Source organism: Cupressus sempervirens, chromosome 6 (genome assembly GCF_028749045.1).
Source record: "Cupressus sempervirens isolate cs-2001-9-10 chromosome 6, ASM2874904v1, whole genome shotgun sequence".
NCBI lineage: Eukaryota > Viridiplantae > Streptophyta > Pinopsida > Cupressales > Cupressaceae > Cupressus > Cupressus sempervirens.
The window spans coordinates 241,032,867-241,052,518 of NC_143123.1; the positions used below are offsets into that span (position 1 = coordinate 241,032,867).

Consider the following 19,652-nt stretch of genomic DNA (forward strand, 5'->3'; position numbering starts at 1 on the left):
TGAGGAATGCTTTTTGGTGTTTCGAATACCCTTTAGGTTTTCTTGTATTTCTAGGCTTCGACAAATCAGAGATTTTATGTCCTGTTTTCATCTTTGGTTCTCATCTTTTAGTTTGAGCGTGTCAATTGGTAGTGGCACTTGGAGATTTTTTGGTTGTTGAGATTGTTGGTTAAGTATTCTATTGTGATCTTTGTGATCCTTGTATGTTGTTTGTCATGTGCATCCATACTTGTTAAAAAAAATCTTGGCTTTTATTTATCCTTGTTCCAAGGATCTCCAAGCAGGGCATTACATGATTGGTCAAAGGACATTGAAATATTGTCAAAGGAATAATTTGTCTAGGACTCATTGTAAGTTTGGTGATAAAGTTTGCAATGTGATTGTGCATAGTGGTAGTACTAACAATCTTGTTGCTAAGGTGATGGTTCAAAAAATTGGTTTGAGAAGAGTTAGACATCCTTGTCCTTATAAAATTGGTTGGTTGCAAGATGAACATGCTTTAGAAGTGAGGGAGCAAAGTCTTGTTGATTTTTAGATTGGGTAGTATAAGGACCAAGTGTTGTGTGATATTGTGGACATAAGTAGTTGTCACATATTACTTGGTAGTGTGATTGCAGGGCTATGCATGATTGTATGAAAATGTGATTACTATTGAGAAAGGTGGCAAGAAGCATTCCTTGATTCCTTTGTAGAATGAAGAACTCAGTAGGAGGAACCTGAGTATTGGTAGTTGAATTAAGCTGAAGGATTTTGAGAGGGCTAGAGATCAACAGGAAAAAAAACCTATAGTACATCGAAGATGGATGTGAAGATGCAAAAGTGGAACAAAGGAAAGAGTGTGAAAGTTGAAGACTTGGAGAATGTGTATGTGAAGAACTAGTTTGGGATTTATGTGGTGAATCCCAATAGATGTTCTTCCAACTATTGAGAACATCTTTTTGTAACTAGTGTATCTAATGTAGGAGCATCCTAAGTTTCCTTGTAATCCTACTCTTTTTGTTCATTCTTGTAGTGTTAACTAAGTATTAACCTATTGTGTTAACCATGTTGTAGTGTTAACTGAGTATTAACTTGTCATGATAACTGAGTTCAGTGTTAACTAAGTTTATAGTGTTAACAAGGTTCACAGTGTTAACCGAGTGTTCCTTCATGTGTCAAGTGAACCTGATAGTTGTTGACTCGAAAGTGGTTATGATGCTCAGTCATGTCTTGGTTCCATCTTTTCTTCAGTTGTCTATGTTTGGTTTCCAGTGTGATCCAACCCTGGCAATTTATTTTTTGTATTTAATTTCTATTGTAAGCTGACTTGTGGCTTAAATGCATATTTAATGAGAGGATTTGTTTAATTTGTAACATACTAGGCTGGCTTGTGGCTGAGTTGGGTATAAGTAGGGGGTCTTGTGGAGCCTTTAGTCATAATCATCAAGCTTGGAGAAGAGGGTGAAGTAAAGGAGTGAACTTTGAGAAGGGCTAGTAGTTAAGGCTTGAGAAACAAGAAGATTGCTTGGTGGGCTTGTGAGCACAAGTTTAGATCTGCCTTGGAGGTTTCTACCAAAGTGTGCATCTAAACTAGCTAGGGTTTGGATTAGACCTTGAAGGATCTTGTAGAACCATTACTTACTTCAGATTTGGCCATAATTAAGAAAGCCTTACAACCCAACACCTTGCACGTAATAAATTATTTTTATATAAAGTGTTGTGGATTGGTATCAGATCTGTGTTGTGTTTCCAATGTGTGGTTATTTGTTGGGGGCAAGGACATCTTCTTTAGGGATTCTCCTACCTTGTACTGCATCACATGCAGCTTTTTCCAAAGCTTCCATTATTTTTATCATCTGGTAGGATGTAGCCATGCCCATCTATGCTTTCATGTTTGACATTCATGTCTTTGAGGATAGCAATTGTGTTCATGTTTGAATTTGCATTATATGCCTACACTATAACAATGTGATTACAAAAGATCATTTGGTGGATTGTGAGGAAGATTAAGCAATCTTGAGATAAGTGTGTGTGTGTGTGTGTGTGTGTGTGTGTGTGTGTGTGTGTGTACCCTTGAATAATTGATCATAAATTTTTTAAATATTATTTCATGTTATATTATTGGGAATAATGTATGCTTTTAGCATTGATCAATATATTTCTCTTTACAATAGGTTGACTCTATGAATTTTTATTAATCTCTTTTGGTGATAGGATGGATCGAGAAGCAATGAGATGATGAGAGATTATATGCACATACATGTAGGTTGTAGAAATTAACATGGGAAATGTTGCTTGTAGGCATGAAACTTAATTGGTTAACTTCATTAAAAAGGATGAACCTATTCAAATTATCATTGGAGGAATAAATGACAATCAAAGGAAGACTGTGTATCTGCAAAAATTATTTTCACAAGGAGCTTGTGTGACAAAGGGATAATGCCTAATTCTTGAAATGCTTGTGTGGCTCCTTGTTTGGTCAAACTTGGAATCAACTATCTTATTGTAATAATCAAAGCAATGAGAATGTTTCCTGTACTGAGAGAGAGTCTCTATTGAGAGAGGCTAACCATTCTTATACATGTTGTTAATGAGTTATTCTCTATAACAAGAAGTTATCCCTTGTTAATGAGTTTTTCTATGTAATAGAAGTTCAAGATGGAATCTCTTGTTAGTGAGTTCTTCTCTATGAGAAAAGTTCAAGGTGAAATCCCTTGTTAATGAGTTATAATCTATGAGAAAATTTTGAGGTGAAATCTCTTGTTAATGAGTTCTCTACAATAGAAATTTGAGGTGAAATTCCTTACCCTTTGCGAGTAGGTATGGTGGATCTTACTTTTGTGAGTAGGCATGGTGGGGGGATGTATCCTTCTTTCAAAGAAGTCTGAGGTGAAAGCCCTTGTTCCACTCTCTACAATTAGGTATGGAGGATCCACCCTTTGCAAGTAAGCATGGTGGATTTCATGGACACTCTTTTTTTCACCATCTAGAAGTAGTCATGGTGAATGTCATGTTGAGATGGCAATATTATGTTAAGAAAATATCTGATAAGATTTTGTTATTGACACTCTTTGATTGTAGAACCTTTGTGCTTGTTAGATTGAGACATACTATGTCATATAAATGATCTATCTTGCTAAGAAGGATTGTTGATGTTTTAAAAGTTAGGAGAGAAATCATTCTAATTACATTTCTGCAACTCTTGCATTGAATTCTAACTTTCAATGTATGTTTCAAATTATGTTGTGTTTTGTCTTTATTACAACCTAGCTAAAATGTTACAAGTTCAAGTTGTAACAACATTATTTCATGTGAGAGCATTGGATTTGAGTATCGGGTTTGACTCAAGCTCATTCCATTGAGTAGATGTCCTTCATAGCACAAATGTTGAAATGGTAATATTCCTTGATGACTTGGTGGCTTAGTCATGCCATCAGTTTATGGTTCAACAGTTCATATTTTTTGCTATCGTTGGGTCATGTACTGACAAGTCAATTCAATGAAGAGGTGCCTTAAGCTTTTTTAAGGGAGACCTTTAATATTTTGTGGGAAACTAATCATTCCAAGTCTGTTATGATTAAACTCATCAAAAGAACAAAAATTAAGCTCAACTATGACATCCTTGTTATGTTGAAAAATATCATAGTGATTTAGTATTGTGATTTCATCTATGTTAAATGTATGAGTGTCTAGACATATATTTTATTTGGTGATATATGATCTGCATGTGATTGTTATGCTTACTCTATGAAGTATTTTATATGTAATCAATTTATTATATTAGAGACTGGGATGTTTGAAAAGAAAGAAGGTTAATTGATTGACTAGTTGGAGACTTCAATCATAAGTGATAATATCTATATTTGTTTTGAGATCTAAATAAAAAATCTATCTTTTGAGTGTGGCTGGGTTTTTCTCTCAAATAGAAAGGTTTTCCTAAGATAAATGTGTGACTAATTTATCTTGTGTTTTCTTGTTATAGGTAATTATTATTGCATTGATTATATTCTAGTTCAAAAACCTAACACATATGCCATTTTTTTTTCGCTAGTATATTTGATCATTATTTGCTTTCTAACAAGCAATCTCAAAAATTCATGATAACCAAAGAAAAAGATTAACCCTGCCATTGTATTAGGGAGCTTCTAGATTCACCATCATTGCATATAAAATTTTTCATGCACTATGCACTTACCTCTACACAATCCTTTGACAACAACTATAAACATATAGGTAAACCTCTCGTGATTGCCTTATTCAAAAATATGTCAATCATTGGAAAGTAAAAATCAAAATTCTCCTCAAACACCATCATGTTTCTATACTCATAACGCTCTATGCATGCATTGATCAGGAGTTTTAAAATTCTATGAAGCAAACTCTAAAATCCCATGATGGTATAGATCTCTTCTACACCATCAACCATACCACTATTTCCAAAAACACTTCACATGCACTCAAGGGTCATTTACACTCTAATATTAATTTGATAGTTTGGAATTTTTTTTTTAAATGATTGATTGATTTGGAGATTGATTCAAATAATGTGTCTTTAAATAGGCACTATGTAATTAACAACAATGCTAGGACAGTTTCAAAATTGATAACCATACTAAGCTTTTAAAAAATGAAAATAAAAATCTCCAACATTTGCAAGTTACTCTATAAATTAGCTCAAATTTATGTTATTGAGTACATACCCAATAACAAAGTGATGATGTAGTTCAATATGATGTCATTAGATTCTTGGAAATCTTTAGTACACTTTGATTTATCACAATACATAATTAAAATATGGGTGATAAAGTTCTTTAGGAAGTTGTTCACTTCATATTACTTCACATATTGTTACAAAAAATATTTTGTATTTAGTTTTGATGGACAATTATGTATGGTTATTATGTTTTTTCTTATAACACTATTTAATATTAATAGATCCAATTTTTAAAGCGTAATAGAGGGTTTAATTCCTAGAGCCTATGCAAGCTATCCATTATGAATATGAAAATATAGTATTAAGATCTTCATACTTAAATAAAATATATACTTTTATGTCCCTTGAAAATATCTTAAACCTCAATTTGAAGCTAACTAACAAGTTTTGTTTCAAATGATTCATGAACTAAGACAAGATTTCAACTGCTTGAAATATGTTTGTATGAACTTAGACATCAAGTAAATCAAACTCCTATATAATTTTCCATAAATTTTTTTACATCAAGGTCTTCAATCAACTTAGTTCCTATCTTCATTAATATTGGTGAAGCTTTGTAGTTTTACATTTTGAAATATGTTAGCACTTGATAGAATGCTTTCCAATTTTCATCACTCCTTGATTCCAAGAAAAGTAATAAAGTAAAGATCAATCATCTTAGAAGTGATAATTCTATCTACTTTTACTTCACCTATAAGTAATTGATCATTCCTAGTAAGAAAATCGGTAACATACAACATAATGAATATCAATTTCCTATGTGTGCCATGAGCCTTGAGTTGTGCCTATGTGTGTCTATAGGTGGGTCAAATTTCAGGAGTTCTTGTCATGCCCTTGCTGCTACTTGCTCCGTTGGACTCTTCTCTCTTATCGAGGGTCGGGCATGCCTAAACCATGTGTTGTGCCTTCCTTTTGTAATGCACAGGTTTGTTGTTTGTCTTTGAGTGTCCAGTGTATGTTGTCAAGTTTGACAGAGATTGAGGGAAAAGGTAGCAAGAAGCTTAGATTTGTTGTTCTTTATTCGTGTTGCAAGTGAACTTCTTGATAGAATGTTTGATTGGTGATTGTGAGAGGCATCACGAATTGCATTGTAGGATAGAAACCAAGTGTTTGACAAAATGCCTCTTTAAGAAAAACACCCACTGTACCCTAGAACTGCAGGTTGATCCTTTGTTGCCTCTTTTCTTCGATCATTGCACATCACACTCTATTTGAGAACACATTGGTGAGTTGGAGAAGAACCATGGCACATGTATCACTCAACTATTTGATAGAATGACTCCTCCACTTGATCTAATCCCATGGCAGCAGATTATGGACTATCTTGAAATAATAGAGAAAGATAATGCAACACTAAAAGATTCAATGTTCACTATATCTAACCTCTCTCACAAATTAACAGAACAAGTTCTTACATTGGAATCTTGGGTTAAATCTAACCTACAACTTAAAGACATGGTCGAGTCTCTCTCAGTGTCAATCCTAAAACTTAAGTAGTTGTCAGCCTCTAATACAACTGCTATTGATAATCTCTCACCAACTTTCAACACTGCAACTACAGACCTCACAACTATTAAGGAGAGAGAGACTGAAATTGTTGATAAACATTCATCACTCATATTTGAAACTAAACACAAGGTAAAAACTTGGGCTTCCTTGTGTAACACTACTGCTACAACACCTGTCTCAAGTGTTGAGAAGCTGGTCCAAGGGAAGATAGACAAGGAGCAGACAAGATGAGCTCAGGAACTAAACCTGTAGGTCCATGGTCTCCCTCCCACTTCTAACCCTCTTGCTACAAGAAATTATTTCCTAGCAGACCAGCTTGGCATCTCGAATATTTCACTAGACAAACATTGGCTAGGCCTAAACAACACCCTCTTTCTCTAGTTTCACTCCCTCTTAGATAGACTATGGGCTCTTAGATCAAAGAAGATGTTATTCTCTCTTCCTAAAAAAATTTTTTTGGATGAAGATCTCACTAAATCATAGGTGGCAAAGCTGAAACACTCAAGGGGCCTGGTTGCTGAGGCTAGGAGTAGCAGGGCCTGTGATTCAGAATATCAAGGTAGTTATATGTGACTCCCCCCTAGTGGTTGGGTGTTGAGATTGACCGACAAGACCAAATGATGCATATACCAATAGTCTAACAAGAGTGGGTCCTCCTTTGACTCTATTCTTTTTAACTATTGGAATGGGAATGGCTCACTATGGTCCCTACCTAGCCTATTTCAGGATGCAATTGACTCAACAAACATCCTTATCATCATGGAGACCCATGAGTTGAAACTGTCCCCTTTTGGGGTTTGCAAGCTATTAGTGGCTATTTATATGCAGAGAAGAGAGTAAAGACCCTTCTGGGGTTTGCAGGCTATTAGTGGCTATCCATATGTAGAGAGGAGGTTTGTCGGTCTGGCAGGGTTAAGGGTTATGGAGCTATGGCTTTTATGATTAGGGAAAATATTTTCAAGGCACATTGATCATCTATACTAATGTCCATATAAGATTCCTTTGGATCTGCATTAGACATAATAGTCACACTAGACATCATCACAGAAATATCTTCATCGCTGCTTGCTACTTCCCGCCTGCCTCTTCTTAGTACACTATTCATAGCACAAAGGATGAAGACCCTTTCTCAAACTTACAAGAACGCATTTCTATGATTGCAGATAGGGGTGACATCATCATTTTAGGAGACTTTAATGCCCAGACCAAAGACTTGCAGACAAATTTACATGATCTTGGTTCAAATTGGTCTTGCACTTCGGAGGTTGATCTGACCAGTCTTGGGCTCCAGTGCACCTTCGAAGACAATTGTGGACTTTTATCCAGTTATGGGTGCCACCTCCTCTAAATGTGTGATTCCTTGGATATAGTGATTCTGAATGACCTCTCGTGCTTCCCAGGTTCTGAGCTCTTCACTTGCTAGCCACACTCTAGTGGTGCAAGTGTTGTGGACTACGTTCTTGCTTTAGCCTCCTATATTCAATCGGTTCACCACTTCTCCATGTCTTGCTTTCCCTTGGCCAATCACACTCTCCTCAGCCTTTCACTTAGCTTTTACCCTCGCCCTTAGCTTCATCCCCCCCACCCCCCAACTTCCCCTTCCCCACCCTCCTATTGTCCCAGCCCTCACCCTTGCCCACTTTTGCTTCCTCAAGAGCAACCTTGCCCTCTTCACCTTCCATCTCAAGCGACTTCTTCCCCTAGTACCTTTTCTAAGATCAACCAAGTTACTGCTATCTTTGACTTGTTGATAGCTGCGATATGGGAGTCTGCTCTCCTTTTCATCCCCCATCGTCCTTTTCATTTCTCCAAGTAGTGTAATACATGCCCTATGAACCAATGGTCACTTGTGTTTGACCTTTGTGACTTGCTTTTCTTCTTTCACCAGCCTTCATCCATCCTTCTTACTGTTGTGTCCTTCACTCCAAAAAATAATCATTCATTAATTCAATGTGGCTCCTTGTGTGTCATGCTTTCTTAGGATCCCAAGCTACTTTGGCACACTTTATTCCCTTGTTCCACCACTTTGCTCTCCTCCCTTGATTTCATCTCCTTCACCACCCATGCCTCCACTCTGTACGACATCCGAAGCTAACCCACCCTTCACCTCACCCTACCTCCCCATTGTCACCCATCTTTTTACCCTCTCCAACATTCTTGAGGCTATCAGATACATGAGATGCAATTGGGTGGTCGACAAAGAGGGTTTTTAGGCAAAGCTCCTCAAGTTTGGCACCTTGATGTTGTGCTCCTTTCTTCCCACATTCTTCAACGAAGTCTGCACTAGCTTCCTAGACTCTTGGTCAAGGCATGTTATCTACCCAATCCACAAGTCCAAGCTGACTTCAAACCCTAGCAACTTCAGGACTATCATGATTGGACACACCTTTTCCAAGCTCTACGCCACAACACTGAACACTATTCTTACCAGAGAGCTTGATAGGAGAGATTGTAGAGCTAGAGACCAGGTTGGGTTCTGGGAAAGTTACCAGACCATGGACCACATCATAATATTATGGGCTATTATTGAGGAGGCTCAGCACCACTCTATGAAAGTTTATTGTTGTTTTGTAGACTTTCGCAAGGCTTTTGACACCATCCTAGGGGGGCCTTTTCCAATGGCTCAAAGAAATCAAGATTTCAAAGATCGTATTGATGGCCATTATAAGGTTATACAAGAACATTGTAGGTAGATTCAAGACCCCTGAGGGTTTCTTGGCTCCTATCTAGAGCACTATTGGGGTGAAACAAGGTTGCTCTCTTTCCCACACACTATTTGGCATTTATACTGATGAGCTCGAGACCTTCCTCAGAGAATCTTCACTCCCAAGTGATGGTTGCTACTTACACCAGGTTTTGATCCTTCACTCCCAAGAGCCTTCAGAGGCTCCTAGATGGTATGGGCTCCTCTTATGACTTACAATAGTTGACTGTGAACCTAAGTAAGACTCAAGTTATGGTGTTCAATCATCTAAAGAGCTTTGATCTACACTTTTATTTTCAAAGACATGAGATTGAAATCACCTCTTCTTACACATATCTCAATGTCAAGTTTTTGGGAAATCGCTTCAGTATGAGACCGGCCATCCAACCCAAATTTAACAAGGGGATGTGAACCTTGAGCTTTGAGAGATAATTAATTGTTCATTTATTCTCAATTTGTGATAGAGAGTTTGAAGCATGTGTTCCTACATCATTATCATGCACAAAGATTTGTAAAAGTTTATCCCACTTTGTTTGGTATTGTTGCATTCCACACATTTTCCATCATTGCTCCACCAATTTCATCCCACAATCTGTTTGGTATTATTGCATTACACACAGTTTCTATCATTGCACCATCAATAGACAAGTTTATGAAGGCCAATGATTTACATGATTTCTTATCAAATTGTTCTTACAAATAAACATTTGTGATATGACCTATCAACAATTTACCTTCAATAGACAAAGTTTATGAAGGCCAACAATTTACATGATTTCTTATGAAATTGTTCTTACAAATAAACATTTGAGAGATGTCCCATTATAGTTTCAGAAGCAAGATTTACAAAAGAAAAATAATTTTCATATAATGATGCTATTCTTCATATTGTTAGCACCAATAAATATAATAGAGATGGCACCCAATATGTTGTATAGCTTTGAATTGATTTGTTCTATGCCTAATTTATGGATTCAAAGATCATACAAATAGGGAAAATATATGAACAATACACGTCCTCTGCATGGCAGCTGTGTCTTTATGTTTTTCATCTATGGTAAAACAAGAGTTCATGTTTGCATCTCTAAAATATAAGCATTAGGCACAACAAATAATTTTCATGTTAAGAAATGCTTAGCAAAGAAGATTAAATAACCATTAAGATAACTATTCAGCACAGCAAATTGTCTTCATATAGAGAGATTTTTGACAAGAAAGTTAACTATAAGTATTTCAGTCTGTGTAATATATAAGTATCCAACATCTTTTCAATACATTCTTTTCAAACATATTAAATGTAGATTCAATTCGGGTAAATAAACCCTTGATTTTACAAATCCTCTCATTTCTAGTAATTCACTCACTTTTGACAATATTTTGCATGCGTACAATAGTTTTTTTAATTATTCTTTTACTGCCAAAGTTCTGAATCCCATTAATTTTTCCTCCTCAACATTGATTTTCTCCTCTATCCAAAAAGGCCTTGTTTCATATATCAAAAGGTACACTTCCAAAAATGCTAAGACTGAAGATCTATGGGTTGTTGTCTCAGAAGAAATTGGAGAAACTGTGAATGAGCTGATGAACTCTTGGACAAGTAGAAGGTATATCCATTGATTATTACAACGCTCATCGATGATAGTTCAAAGTTGGAGCAGGTCTGTTTGATTTGGTTGTGATCTTATTATGTTATTTGCTAATTGTTTTGTATATGAAGCCACTGGAATTTTTTACTTCTTCTAAGCTTGAAACACCTTAGCTTATTATGGCAAGTTATGTTATCTAAGAAATTTTTTGTTGTTATTGTTTATATTTAATATTGAAGATTGTTTATAAATCTTGTGTTCCTTCGAGCAACAATATGAGACTTACAGGCTTATTTGAGCTCTTTACGAGAAACCACACTAGCTCCTTATGAACAAAACACTAGAAACAACAATTGGAAAAGATTCACAACTTAGAATCCATCTATTACAATGGGACAAATATAACCAATGAAAAATCAAGAATTGCTACTTCCACAAAGATGTCCCTCTTGAGATTTAAACCAGGGTCTCCTCAATGAAAACTTATTGCTTCAACCAAACTAAACCCTTTGAACTTTCTATTGTTTATATTTACTAAATTGTGCAATCAAAATGATAGAAAAAAAACTAAAATTCTAGAATACAATTCAGAATTATTGTCATCTTTGTGTCATGCCTAAGCAAGATTTGCGCAATTGTCTTGCTTATTGGCTCGGCGATCCTCTTCTGATCGTTACAATACTATTTTTTGATATAGTCAATGTCTGAATTTGGTAGATGAATTTGAATTTTATGATATCCTAATGAAACGTTGCATCAATAAATTCATAAACTTCAAATTTTCTTTGATCAAAAAGACTGCAGGAACTTTTGGGGGCATTTTTGGCCATTTAAACTTCCTGGCCCATAAATACCCAATCTTGTTCTACATTCTATTATAGATTTATAAGTGCTAAATATTTTCATGTATAGTCAATCTATATGGTTCTTTGGGTCTTTCTACTTCAAATGTGAAAGAAGGGTGTTCAACCAAGAAAGATTTTTTGCACCAAGAATTCTCAAGAGTATTTATGTTTGTTCTGCTTTGGTTCTTGGGTAGTTTTCCCATTTCTAATGCATACTTTGTGTTGTCAACATTGTGAGAAATATTAAAAAATTTCAATCACAAAAACAACCCTAAACCTAAAAATCTACTCGGCAACAACTATTATCGAGTGCCAAAATTTGCTTGGTAACTTAAGAAACTGAGTGACAAGAGAGTTTACCGAGTTAGCTTGATAAATGAAGAGCAACTCGATAGATGAAGAAACAACTCGGTAAACACTATTACTAAGTGACAATTTTGCTTGTTTGTGTACCAAAGGAACCGAATGACAGAAAACCTTACCAAGAGAACTCAGTAACCAAAGAACAACAACTCGGTAGCCAAAAGATACCGAGTGAGCTTGGTAACCACTGCAGGGTGGAGCTTGGTAGAAGAAAGCACTGAGTGAACTCGTTAGAAGAAGGCACCGAGTGAACTCAGTGACCAATACAAAAAATAAAGACTTTAACAAGACTTCATCGAGTGATGATTTATAATGTGAACAACTTCCACCATTAAACCCAGAAATCTAGAACTTGAAGCTTTCAAATAAACTTTTCAAATGCAATGAATAGAGGAAGACAAATGGATTCAAGTATGCCTACTTGCTTTCTTTTCAACTTGGATTAAATCATTAAAAAAAATCTGGTAGCATTCGGCTTCAACCAAAAAACCCTAAAATAACCCTAAACTTTAAACTGATAAAACTTCAAACTTCAAACTTCAAACTTGTAGCTGTAATGGCTGCATACTACAATGCCTAGAGCAATCACTGCTTCAACAGGTTGAATCAAACAAATAATATACTTACAGAATGACCAGAGAAGAAACACATGCAACTACAGGCATGAATTTTATCATATTTTTCCCCCTCTTTTCAAATTTCAAAAATTTTCACCTACCGTGCAATAAATTCATTTGATCATTCTGCAAGCCATTAGGGAGATAGGTGGGCATTTGGCTCTAGGGAGAAATGACCATCCACAATTAATATTCCAACACTCCTCCTTTATCCTGAGCCAAACAAAAAAGAATCACTACTGATCCAAATCAACTACACGAAGAATTTCTCTTAGGTGTACAAAACTTCCAATGCCTAATGGCTTTGTGAAAATGTCTGCTAGTTGTTGCTCAGACTTAAAAAATTCCATTTTGATATCTCCATTCTCCACCAACTCTTTGATGAAGTGATATCTGATTTCTATGTGTTTGCTTCTCCCATGGAAGACTAGATTCTTGGACAATGCAATAGATGAGATGTTGTCACAATAAATTGTGGTTCCATCCTCTTGCCTTTCATTCAAATCTGTCAAGATCCTCCTTAGCCAAATTGCTTGACATGCTGCTACATTTGCTGCTATGTATTTAGCCTCTGCTATAGATTGAGCAACAATAGGCTGCTTCTTGGATGCCCATGAAATTGCACCCGATCCCATATGAAACATATATTCGGAAGTTCTCTTCCTATCATCTAAGCTTATAGCCCAATCACTATCAGTATAACCCACCAACTTGAAATCATCATTTGTAGTATACAAAATTCCAAATCCCTTGGTACCTTTCACATACCTTAAGATCCTCTTTCCCACTTGCCAATGGGAATCTCTTGCTATTTCCATAAATCTATAAATTAAACTTACTGCATGTATTAGGTCTGGCTGAGTTGTAGTCAAATACATTAAACTTCCAACCATACTCTTGTATAGTGTTGGATCCACTCTCTTGCTAGAGTCTTCCCTGCTCAGCTTCAAACCTATTGCTGTTGGTGTTGGGGCTGCCTTACTGTTCTGCATTTTGAATCTCTCCAAGATCTACCATGCATACATTTCTTGAGAGATAAAGATGCCATCATGCATTTTTTTTACTTCTATGCCTAAGAAGTATTTTAAGAGACCCAGGTCTATCATTTCAAATTCACTTTTCATGGCCTCTTTAAACTCTCCAATTAGAGCCTTGTCATTTCCAGTAAAAATCAAATCATCTACATAAAAGACAACAATCAAAACATTACCATTTTTTGTCTTGATGTAGAGAGTGGGCTCACCATTACTTTTGCTAAAGCTATTGCTCATCAAATATGAGTCAATCCTATTGTACCATGCCCTTGGAGCTTGCTTGAGCCCATAAAGAGCTCTCTTCAATCTATATACTTTCTTATCTTCACCTGCAACTTCATAACCAGGTGGCTGCTCCACATACACTTCTTCTTTCAATACACCATTTAAGAAGGAAAACTTCACATCCATTTGAAATACCTTCCACTTGTGTTCAGTTGCAATTACTATGACATCAAGCAAGGTTTTCATTCTTGTAACCGGGGCATATGTCCCATCATAATCTTTTCCATACTATTGTTTGTAGCCCTTGACTACCAGCCTTGCCTTATGCCTATCGATCTTTCCTTCAACATTACATTTGGTCTTGTAGACCCATTTCACTCCAATCACTTGCTTCTTGGGAGGCAATTCAGTTAGCTCCCATGTCTCATTCCTTTCTATAGCATCTAATCCATGGCCTTACACCATTACTTCTCCTTAATAGCTTCTTCAAAATAAATTGGATCACTATGAGAAAATAATGCAAAATTAACACTCTCATCATAATCTTCATACCTTTCATCTTGGTATATCTCCCTAAGACTCTTGGTCTTTCTTGGTAACAAGGAGGAGAGTGTGGGATTAGAATCTTCACTACTGCTACTTGGCATTGACACTTGGTCATGTCTAGAGGAGCTCAGTAATGACTGAGGCTACTTGCCTTTTCTTCTATCTGCTCCTTCTTCTTGCTGTTCATCAGCATCCTCTTCACTTATAATTGGCACTTTACTTGAAGTGCTCGGTGACTCATCAATTTGTCCATACCAAGACTGATTTTCAAGAAATTCCACATCTCTTGAAAGCATCATCTTGTTGTTCAATGGGTCATACAATCTGTATGCCTTTGATTCTAGGTTGTACCCTGTGAAAATGCATTTCACACCTTTGTCATCAAATTTCTACTTTTTCTCTTTAGGCACATGTGCATATGTAACACATCGAAACACCCTTAGGTGTTCAACTGTCCATCTTCCTCATGACCGTGCTTCCATTGGAATTCTATCATGGACTACCTTTGTAGGATACCTATTAATTAGGTAAACTACTATTGCCACAGCCTCTCCCCAAAATTCAGTTGGGAGACCTTTCTCTTTCATCATGCTCCTTGCCATTTCAACAATGGTTATGTTCTTTCTTTCAACCACTCCATTCTACTGTGGTGTGTAGCTGGTTGTGAGATCTTTCTTTATGCCATGTTTCCTGCAAAAATTTACAAAAGAATTGGAGGTATACTCCCCTCCTCTATCTGATCTTAGGACTTTAATATAATGTCCACATTCTCTTTTAGCCTAGGCTTTAAATTCTACAAATTTTTCAAATGCTTCAGATTTATTCTTTAAAAAATGCATCCATGTTCTACGACTAAAATATTCAATGAATGTCATAAAATAAGTACTCCCCCCAATGGAAGTAACTTGCATAGCACCGACTAGGTCAGTATGCACTAACTCTAATGGATATCTAGCTCTCCTAGAATTTTTAGAATTAAAGGGAAGCCTATGTTGCTTACCCAAAATACAAGCCTCACACTTGTCACATGAATTTCCTATTCATGGAAAACCTTCTACCATTCTTTTATTTGATAATAAATTTAAACTAGCATAGCCAAGATGACCATACCTGAGGTGCCATAGCCATGAGGGGCCTTCAATCACACTCCTTAGAGCTGATTGTGAGGGAGGTGCTGCACCAACTTGAGATGAGAAACATGTCTCTATCTTCAAGGGAAACATTTTGTTCTTGATCATTTGAACTGTTGCAAGTAGATTCTTTCTCTCATCCTTTTCTTGAATGACACACATGTCATTCTCCATCAGCACTTTGTATCCATTTTGAATGAGCTAACCAATGATCATCAAATTGTGCTTCATACTAGGGGTGAAATACACATTTTGTATTTCCCTTTTCTCAAATTTCTTGGTGCGGACCATAATAGATCCTTTACCCACAACTGGTAGGGTTCCATTGTTACCCATCTTAATTTCTGATTTGAAACTCTTGTCAATGAATAAAAAAAAGTTTCATTACCACTCATGTGGTTGCTACATCCACTGTCGAGGTACCAAACCTCAGGGCTTCCTTCTTCACTAACATTACACATGATGAAGGCAGCAGCATTGGGTCCACTTCCCATATTCACATCAGCCACATTTGCTTATCCTGACTGATCATTTTGCTTCTTTCAGCATTCACTTGCATAATGCCCATATTTATGATAGTAGTAGCATTCTACATTACTCCTATTTGAGTTGTAGTTTTTCTTACCTCCTCTTGAAGTATTTTGTGAGCTACTTGTTCCATCTACTCTTCCTGAGCTTTCTGCTACAACATTCCTTTGTCCTCTATTACCTCGGCCTCTACCTCTAGAGTTCCTGCCTGAGCCATTTCTTCCTCTCCCCCTTCCTCTTGGATTTGATTGAGCCTTAAATGCTTTCTCTTGGGAAGTAGAAGATGTAGATCTATTGATCCTATGCTCATGGGTTTGAAGTGTACCCATCAACTCATCCATAGTCAAAACAGTGAGGTCTTTTGCCTCTTCTATGGTCATGACCAAATTGTCATATTTATGAGGTAAACTCCTCAATATTTTTTCCACTATCCTCTCCTCTTGATAGTCTTCTCCATTTGAGTTCAGCTAGTTAATCACATTGGAGGTCCTTGAACTGAAGTCTGCAACTGATTCATTTTCCTTCATCTGAACGTTCTCAAAATCCCTCTTTATATTTTATAGCTTTACTGTGTGGACTTTATCAGTCCCCTTGAAGTTCGTCTCAAGGATATCCGAAGCTTCCTTTGTATAATTTTTTGCTACAATTTTTGGGAATATTATCTCTGTCATAGCTGCCTCAATTAAACTTAATGCCTTAGCATCTTTCCTCCTTGACTCTTTCAAATGAGTCTTCTGTGCATTTGTGAGATCAACATACTGAGCTAGGTCTATCATATCATTGAACCCATTAACTACAAATTCCCACAAATCATTTGCAACTATTATTGTCTTCATCTTCTTTGCCCATGTATCATAATTTTGTCCATTGAAGGGTGGTGGTTGCTGCCATATCTTTCCTGCATCTCCTGCCATGATAAATATCCCAAGGAAACAAATTCCCTAACTCACTTTGGATGTGGGGCCTCAAAGCTCTGAGACCATGTGAAAAATATTAAAAAAATGCAATCACAAAAACAACCCTAAACCTAAAAATCTTCTCAGCAACAACTATTACCGAGTGCCAAAATTTGCTTGATAACTTAAGAAACTGAGTGATAGGAGAGTTTACTGAGTTAGCTTAGTAAATGAAGATCAACTTGGTAGATGAAGCAACAACTTGGTAAACACTATTACCGAGTGACAATTTTTCTTGCTCGGTAACCAAAGGAACCGAATGATAGAAGACCTTATCGAGAGAACTCGGTAACCAAAGAACAACAACTCAGTAGCCAAAAGATACTAAGTGAGCTCGATAACCACTGTAGGGTGGAGCTCAGTAGAAGGAAGCACCAAGTGAACTTGGTAGAAGAAGGCACCAAGTGAACTCAGTGACCACTGCAAAAAATAAAGACTTTAACAAGACTTCACCGAGTGATGATTTATAATGTGAACAACTTCCACCATTAAAACCAGAAATCTAGAACTTGAAGATTTCAAATAAACTTTTCAAATGTAATTAAATGAGGAATAAAAATGGATTCAATTATGATTGCTTGTTTTCTATTCAACTTGGATTAAATCATTACAAAAAATCTGGAAGCATTCAACTTCAACCAGAAAACCCTAAAATAACCCTAAACTTTAAACTGATAAAACTTCAAACTTTAAACTTCAAACTTGTAGCTCTAATGGCTACATACTATAATGCCTAGAGAAATTACTGCTTCAACAAGTTGAATCAAATAAATAATAAACTTATAGAATGACCAGAGAAGAAACACGTGCAAATGCAAGCACGAAATGAACTTCTTTTCTCTGCACTCTGATGACTGGATCTGCTGATCACTTCTCTCTTCTTCCTTCTTTGCAACTTCTGATCTACTCTTCTTCTTCCTCTTGTCTAGTCAAATGAATCAAATCATTCCTTTTGTCATATTTTTTCCCCTCTTTTCAGATTTCAAAAATTTTCACCTACCATGCAATAAATTCATTTGATAGTTCTGCAAGCCATCAAGGAGGTAGGTAGATGTTTGGCTCCAGGGAGAAATGACCAACCACAATTAATATTCCAATAAACCTCATATTATTACTCCTTACTTTGTTGCATTAATCATTGAATTTTGTTATCTTGTAGAAACCAGCCTTTATTAATAATCATGGTTGTTTACACAGGTAAATAATGCATTGTATTTTATGAGTCTGAAATCTACTTTCCAGAACATACATTTTATTACTACAATTAGTCTAACATTTTTCCCACTGCTTTCACATTCAATCCCAGTACCTATCAAGTGATGCATTTGGGCATGGCAAATAGGTTGTGCCAATCACTTTATGCTATGGTTCATATGAGGTTTGAAAGAATGCACTCTTACAGAAAAAGGTTGGAGATGTTAGTCTTTTAGATTTCAAATTAACAGGGGCGAGTTCCCAATCCAGTTGGATAAAGCTAAACATTGAAAAGACTGCCTTTTACCATGTGAAAGATGATGACATACTTGCAAAAAGACTAAGGTCTGCAATAACAACAGGACAATTATATGTTGCTGATAGATTTGGTAAGAACTAACCTATGTTTATGAGAAGACATAGGCATTGTTGAATTGCATGCAAAGTAGCAAATTGGAAATTGATAAAAACTTGTGCCATTGATTTTTTGTCGAGAATATTATATGACACTTGTGCATTTCTGCTACTATTTTGTTGTCGGGACTACTGGGTGACACTTATGCACTATGCTCTGCCTGTAAGTAGCCATTATCAACCATTATGGATGTTTACAGGCAAGAGTTGGATTATACCATTCTATCATGCCTAATCAATCTAAGTATTTCTATTTTATTAGATTTACAAATGAGAACGACAAAGAAACAACAACGTAAAAAAAAGAAGAAGAAGGGGTGCTTGCTTTTTCCAATTGATAGTATTTTTACTTATGAAATGGTAGTTCTTTCCACCAACGATACTCTACTTTTAAAGAGATCAGGAAACCAAGTCTATAATCTTATGGAAGGTACCATGCCGTCATGATAATTTCCAACACAAAACAATCACAAAATATCAAACAGCCAAAATAGATCTGACACCACATCTTCAAAATTGAAAAAAATCTAAACAATGAGAACATTTATTCATTGAATTTCAATCCAAAATCACACTCATAGTTCACTAGAATCCACTTCTCTAGCCCTATCTTCTGCTGGATGATGCAGGGGCATCCGGCAAGTGGAAATATTTTGAAGTTTCTAGTTCATGCATGGTTGAATTATATTATAAGATGGCTTCTAAGCCATTTTGATAGTTTGGTTTTCTTAGTAGCTTAAGAGTCATAGTTTAATAAATAAAGTATTTGTATAATCATGAACTCCATGATTCCTTATTAGTCTAGTTAGTATGTTATTAGATTACAAAATAGTTTGGAGTCAGAGTTATAGATTAGTTATGAGAATTAGTTTTGGCAAGTTATCGGATCTCAGAAATTCTTTATCTCTACAATAGAGAACCTAAGAATGGAAGAGGGGGGAGTAGTAGGGTAGAGTAGGAGAATGGAACGGTGGTTTATTGTAACAGAGAAAGAACCAAGACTAGGAATTCATTGTTGGTTCAAATTCTAAAATAGTTTGTTTTCAAGAGTCGTTACTTTGTCTTGATATAGAATTTGATATTGGTTAGTGGATGAATTTCTTGGCATGAATAGAATTGACTATAAAATGAATCATGTTCGATTACTTGAGATCCGATAGATGATCCCACATTTTAATATTATTTTGTGCTTATTCACCCTTCTATTGTGTGCTCCACATCACTGGACAAGATTCAATGGTAATCCTTCAAAATTGCTAAAGTCAAAAAGTATTCAAACCTTTAAGATGTGCATGTCACCATGTAGGT

At 36.1% G+C, this 19,652-nt stretch overlaps 1 pseudogene; it reads left to right on the forward strand.

Annotated features, from left to right (window-relative positions):
* The window catches only part of LOC149552146 (aminopeptidase M1-B-like), an 86,569-nt pseudogene that overhangs the window by 50,836 nt on the left and 16,081 nt on the right, over window positions 1–19,652 (forward strand).